This window comes from Salvelinus sp. IW2-2015, unplaced genomic scaffold (assembly GCF_002910315.2).
Source record: "Salvelinus sp. IW2-2015 unplaced genomic scaffold, ASM291031v2 Un_scaffold6082, whole genome shotgun sequence".
In the NCBI taxonomy this organism is placed as follows: Eukaryota; Metazoa; Chordata; class Actinopteri; order Salmoniformes; family Salmonidae; genus Salvelinus; species Salvelinus sp. IW2-2015.
Genome location: NW_019947346.1, coordinates 34,491 through 40,810, shown reverse-complemented (window position 1 = coordinate 40,810; position 6,320 = coordinate 34,491). Strand labels below are relative to the sequence as shown.

General features: G+C 46.3%; 1 long non-coding RNA gene across 1 annotated transcript; it reads right to left on the bottom strand.

The window, feature by feature from the left end:
* Positions 1-144: 144 nt before the first annotated feature.
* Positions 145-2,779, bottom strand: LOC139026852 (uncharacterized). Its single transcript, XR_011478799.1, has 3 exons — positions 2,574-2,779; positions 1,159-1,365; positions 145-271 (listed from the first exon to the last, which is right to left on the bottom strand). It is a non-coding gene; the product is annotated as an uncharacterized lncRNA (long non-coding RNA).
* Positions 2,780-6,320: the final 3,541 nt, after the last annotated feature.

Below are 6,320 nucleotides of genomic sequence, written 5' to 3'. Positions count from 1 at the left end.
GTTGAGGAGTTGTTGGTTTGAGGGTGAGTTTTTGAGTGAGGAGTTGAACTGAGGAGTGAGGTTGAGTTTGAGAGTTTGAGTTGAATTTAAATGGAGATTTCACACACAAACAAGTTTCACAAGTTGGCAGGTAATCTGTGCTTAATCTCTTCCTTTCAGATCCTCCTTGTTCTCCACCGTATCTGCCCACGGGCGATCCCGAATGGCACATACTTTCCCCGGGACTTTGAGGAGTGGTCCTTCAACGCGTCTCCAACTTGCCGGATCACCCCTAGGATTACACATGGAGCCCGTTCGAGCACTAATAAGGGACGTGGACTCCTTTCAGACATTAGTGGAATGGGATTTGGCTCGGACTCAGACGTTGAACACTAAGGGACTTGACTCGGACTCAGACTGAACACTAGGGGACTTACTCGGGACTTCAGACTGAAACACTAGGGACTTGGTTACTCGACTTGGAGCTCAGACTGAACACTAGGGACTTGGTACTCGACTCGCGGACGTCAGACTGAACCACTAGGGACTGTTGTGTACTCGACTCGGCTCGACTTGAACACTAGGGGACTTGGGACTTCGACTTGGACTCAGGACTTAACACTTTAGGGGACTTGGTACTCGACTTGGACATTAGACTTGAACACTAGGGAATGGATTCTCGACTTGGACTCACGACTTAGAACACTAGGAACTTGACTGCAATGGAACTCAGACTTGAACACTAGAGCCTTGGTACTCAACTGGACTCAGACTTGAACACTAGGGACTTGTTACTCGACTCGGACCTAGACTTGAACACTAGGGACTTGGTACTCGACTTGACTCAGACTTGAACACTAGGGACTTGGTACTCAACTTGGACTCAGACTTGAACACTAGGGACTTTGGTACTCGACTTGGCTCAGACTTGAACACTAGGGACTTGGTACTCGACTCTGACTCAGACTTGAACACTAGGACTTGGTACTCGAACTTGGACTCAGACTTGAACACTAGGGACTTTGCCTGTACTCGACTTGGACTCGAGACTTGAACACTAGGGACTTGGTACTCGACTCGGCTCAAGATTTAGTGACTTGCCTACCTTACCGTTGTTTGCTAGATCTCAGTGACCATGTCAGTGAATCGTAACACTCGTTAGCAAACTACAGTACGTACCAGTGCTGACTCCGCCAGTGAGTATCCAGCTCCGGTGGTGACTGCAGCCTGGATCAGACCCTTTCCAAAACCTGTTTTAGTTTGGGCTGCAAGTCAAAGTTCTGCAGTTCCCCCGTGGACGGAGATGAGCAGGTAGGGAGCTGAGCTGCCAGTCTTTCACCATCAGTGGGCATGTTGTCTGGCTTGGTATCGTCGCCACACGATGTACTGTAGGGGAGAGATGGAGAGAGAGAGGAGGAGAGGAAATGGAGAAAGGAGATGAAGACATTTAATACAAACGCCACATGGATGTACTGTAGGGGAGAGATGGATGGAGAGATGTGAAAGAGATGGCAGGTCATGTCTATGATGGTTGCATGTCTTAGTCTTCTGTCTTCATGGTTCATGTCTCATGTGTCATGTCTTCTATGGTTTCATGTCTTCATGTTCATGTTATGTGTCTTCATGTTCATGTCTTCATGTCTTCATGGTTATGTCTTCATTGTCTTCATGGTCATTTCATGGTTGGTTCATGTCTTCATGGTTCATGTCTTCATGTCTCATGGTTCATGTCCTTCATTTCATGTCTCATGGTTCATGTCTTCATGGTTCATGTCTTCATGTTCTCATGGTTCATTCTTCATGGTTCATGTCTTTCATGTTCATGTCTTCATGTCTTCATGGGTTCATGTCTTCATGTCTTCATTGTCTTCATGTCTTTTCATGGTTCATGTCTTCTGTCTTTTCATGTCTTCATGGTTCATGTCTTCATGCTTCATGTCTTCATGTCTTCATGTTATGTCTTCATGTATGCTTCATGTCTTCATTGTTCATGTCTTCATGTCTTCATGTCTTCATGTCTTCATGTCTTTCATGTTCATTTCTTCATGTCGTCCATGTCATTAATGTCTTCATGGTTCTTCTTCATGTCTTCATGTTCATGTCTTCATGTTCTTCATCGTTCATTCATGGTTCATGTCTTCATGCTTTCATGTCAATGTCTTCAGTCTTCAGTTCATTTTCATTTTCATGGTCATGTCTTCATGCTCTTCATGTCGTTTCATGGTTCATGGTCTCTGTATTGTCTTACTTCATGTCTTCATGTCTTCATGTCTTCATGGTTCATGTCTTCATGTTTCATGCTCTGGTTCATGTCTTCTTTATGTCTTTCATGGATGTCTTCATGTCTCATTGCTTTCATGTCTCAGGTTCATGTCTTCATGGTTCATGTTCTGTTCATTTCAGTCTTCTGGTCATGTCTTCCATGTGCATGTCTTCATGTCTTCATTATTTATGAGACATTCTATTTCAAACTATTGTTTAAGTTAAGGAGAGATGAGAGAATGAAGGTTGAGGAGGAGAGGGAAAAGGGCCGAAGTGAATTATAAATGGAGGATGCTTCAAAGGAATGAAGAGAAAGGAAAATTGGGTCTCACCATGGCCTTGTTGACATGTCCTCCTCCCTGGAACTCCATGGTGCCGTATGTTCTGTGGGCGTGGGCCTGGTGTGTGGTTAAGCACGGACCAGCGTTCCATGGGCCCCGCCACCTGCGCGAGTCTGACCTGCTCTCCGCCGCCCTGTGTGTCGCCCCCGGGATGATGGCCACATGCTGGTTCACTACCTGACCACAACTGCCACCTGGAGTAGAAAGGAGGAAAGGGGGGGTTATAAATGCTTATTGCTGGTGTTATAATGCATTATAACCACTTCATAATGCTTTCTACATGTTGGTTTATAAAAGTGTATTAATGGAAGCTACCGTGATGGAAATGTGAAACACAAACAGGACAGATGTTGTAAATGAGCTATGAAAGGAGGCTTAGTATATTATCCTATTGTCAACGTTAGCATAAGCTACTTCACCATGTTACTAAACAGCTGTTACGGTTGCATTGGTGTGGCTGACCAAATTATCATTGCATCTCTGTTTGCTTCTTGACCATCTGAGGGTTTTGTCACGGTATTAAAGTCCCCCCAATCAACCACACATTTGAAAGATTTGGGTCTTAATAAAGATTTGGCCACGGGAACGACAGGTTGGTTTACTACAATGTTTTTACCTGAGAGCCGTTCTTACGCAGTGAAATTCATTTAACGTCATACATCCCAAATAGCATCGTATTTCCCTTTGTAGTTGCCACTACTTTACCAGGACTGAAATAACCAGTGCCCTATAGAGGGAATATGATGCCATATTTGGTTTGTACACTAATATATACAGACTCTAAAAAACAAGAGGGGTTTAACGGGTGTTCAGTGTAGAGCACTCTCTCTACTCTCCTCATCTTCTCTCTCTCATCTCTCTACACTCCTACCCTCCACTCTCTAATTGGAGCACCTCAATCTATCTCATCAAATTACGTACAGCCAGTCCTCTAATTTTTCCACCCTCCGTCTTCTCCCCCCTCTCTCCTCTTTCTCTCTTGCCCTCTCTCCCTTTTCTCCCCTCTCTCTCCTCCTCCCCTCCCCTCGTCCCCCTCTTCCTCCGCCTCTCTCTCCTTTCTCTCCTCTCTCCTCTCATCCTCTCCTATGTCTCTCGTCTCATCTTTTTTATCCCCTAGCTTCCCTCCGTCCTTCCCAACCTCCCCTTATCCTCTTCCTTCTCCTCTCTCCTTCTCCTTCTTCTCTCTTCTCTCCTATTGTCTCTCTCTGCCTCTCTCATGCTCTCTCTCTATAGTCTCCTCTCTGCCCTCTCTCTCTCTCTGCCTCTCTCTCTCCTCTCATCCGTTTTTTTTGTCTTCTCTCTCTCTCTGTCCTGTTCTCCTCTTCTCTTCGTCCTCTCTCTATCCTTCTCTCTCTGTCTCACCTCTTGTGATTCATGTAGTTCTGTCCTGACCCTCACATCGGTTTGTTTTTCTGTGTCTCATCTGCTCTAGGAGAGACAGAGAGAGAGAGCCCTCGAGTAGAGACCGACGAGAGACAGAGAGAGAGAGAGAGAGATAGAGAGATGATCGACCCTCTCCCCCCCTTCCCTCCCCCTTCTCTCCGCTGTGTTCTCTTCTCCTGCCTTTTGTTTTCGGTCCTCTCTCCTCTCTCTCTCTCTCTCTCTCTCTGTTTTGTCTCTCTCTTCTCTGTCTCTCTCCTCTCCCCACCCCCCTCCTTCTCCCCCCTCCTCCCCCCCCTCCCCTCCTCTCTCTCTCCCATCCCCCTCCCCTCTCCCTCTCTCTCTCTCTCCTCTGCCTCTGTGTCTCCCTCTCTCCTTCTCTCCCTTTCTCTCTCTCTTTCTCTCTCTCTCTATCATGTCTCTCTCGCCTCTCTCTCTCTCTTTCTCTATGGTCTCTCTCTGCCTCTCTCTCTCTCTGCCTCTCCTCCTCTCTCCCTCTGTGTAGTCTCTCTTCTCTCCTGGTTTTTTTTGTTTGTGTCTCTCTCTTCTCTCTCTCTCTCTCTTTCTCTCGTTGTCTCTCTCTCTCTCTCTTCTGTGTCTCTCTCTCTCTCCTGTGTCTCTCTTCTCTGCTCTCTCTCTCTCTCTCTTCTGTGTCTCTCTTCTCTGTTCTCTCTCTCTCTATGTGTCTCTCTCTCTCTCTGTCTCTCTCTATGTCTTCTCCTCTCATATGGTCTCTCTCTCCATGTCTCTCTCTTCTCTCTCTTCTCTCTGCCCTCTCTCTGCCTCTCTCTCTTCCTCTGCCCTCTCTCTCTATGTTCTCTCTCTTCTCTTATTGTCTTTCTCTCTATTCTCTCCTCTCTTGTCTCTCTCTCTTCTCTGTCTCTCTCTATGTCTCTCTCTCTCTTTGATTGTCTCTCTCTCTCTATGTCTCTTCTCTCTCTCTCTCTCTCTGCCCTCTCTCTGCCTCTCTCTCTCTCTTGCCTCTCTCTCTAGGTCTCTGCCTTCTCTCTCTCTATTGTCTCTCTCTCTCTATGTCTCTCTCTCTCTCTCTTGCTCTCTGCCTCTCTTCTGTGTCCTCTCTCTCTCTCTGCCTCTCTCTCTGCCTCTCTCTGTGTTGTCTCTCTCTGTGGTCTCTCTCTGCCTCTCTCTCTGCCTCTCTCTGGTCTCTCTCTGCCTCTCTCTGTGCTCTGCTCTCTCTATCTCTCTCTCTCTATGTCTCTCTCTCTCTAATGTCTCTCTCTCTCTCTCTCTCTCTCTATGTCTCTCTCTCTCTATGGTCTCTTCTCTCTCTATGTCTCTCTCTCTCTCTCTCTCTCTCTCTGCCTCTCTCGTGTCTCTCTCTCTCTCTCTCTCTGCCTCTCTCTGTGGTCTCTCTTCTCTCTGCCTCTCTCTCTGCCTCTCTCTGTGTCTCTCTCTCTCTTCTGCCTCTCTCTCTGGCCTCTCCTCTGGTTGTTCTCTCTCTTGTGTCTCTCTCTCTCTGCCATCTTCTGTGCTCTCTCTCTCTCTGCTCAACAAATGAGTTGTGCTCAAACATGGACAGCATATGAGAACAGTGAGGAGGAAGGAAAATTAATGGTACCTGTTGGTCTGGGAGAACAGTGGCTATGGAATGGTACCTGTTGGTTCTGGGGAGAACAGTGATGAATGGTACCTATTGGGTTCTGGGAGAACAGTGCATGAATGGTACCTGTGGGTTCTGGGGAGAACAGTGGACATGAATGTAACCTGTTTGGGTTCTGGGAGAAACAAGTGGATGAATGGTACCTGTTGGGTTCTGGAGAACAGTGTAGTATTGAATGGTACCTGTTGGGTTCTGGGAGAACAGTGACATGAATGGACCTGTTTGGGTTCTTTTGCTTGATGGAAATGAACATATATGGTATGTGGCTGGGAGCAAGTGACTGGGACTCGTGGTTCTGGTCTGAATGGACTGTTTTCTCGATGCACTCTCTCGAAGTCTCTCATCACTTTGTGCGCCTGCAAGAGGAGAGATTCATAGTTTAGACAAAATCACTCAACTTCTAAATAAATACCACGTCGTAAAGAAAAAGCGTCACTTTAAATCCATCCGCATAATGAAATACTTATTAAATAGCTTGGATACATTGAAATAACATCAGGTTAGGTCTGAGATTTCATGTTCTGTTCATTTGCAGTTTATGGACCCAATCTGATGATAAGACATCATGGCACGCACGAACAACACTTCTATGCTAGTCAGGGTGCTTTTCTGTGTTTGTCAAAATTCAATCGAAGCCTTGGTGATAAAACAAAAAGGTCTATTGAAAGTGGACGTTCCATTTATCACACACCACCATTCTATTAGAGTGTTCTACTGATGCAACAATGGATCATACC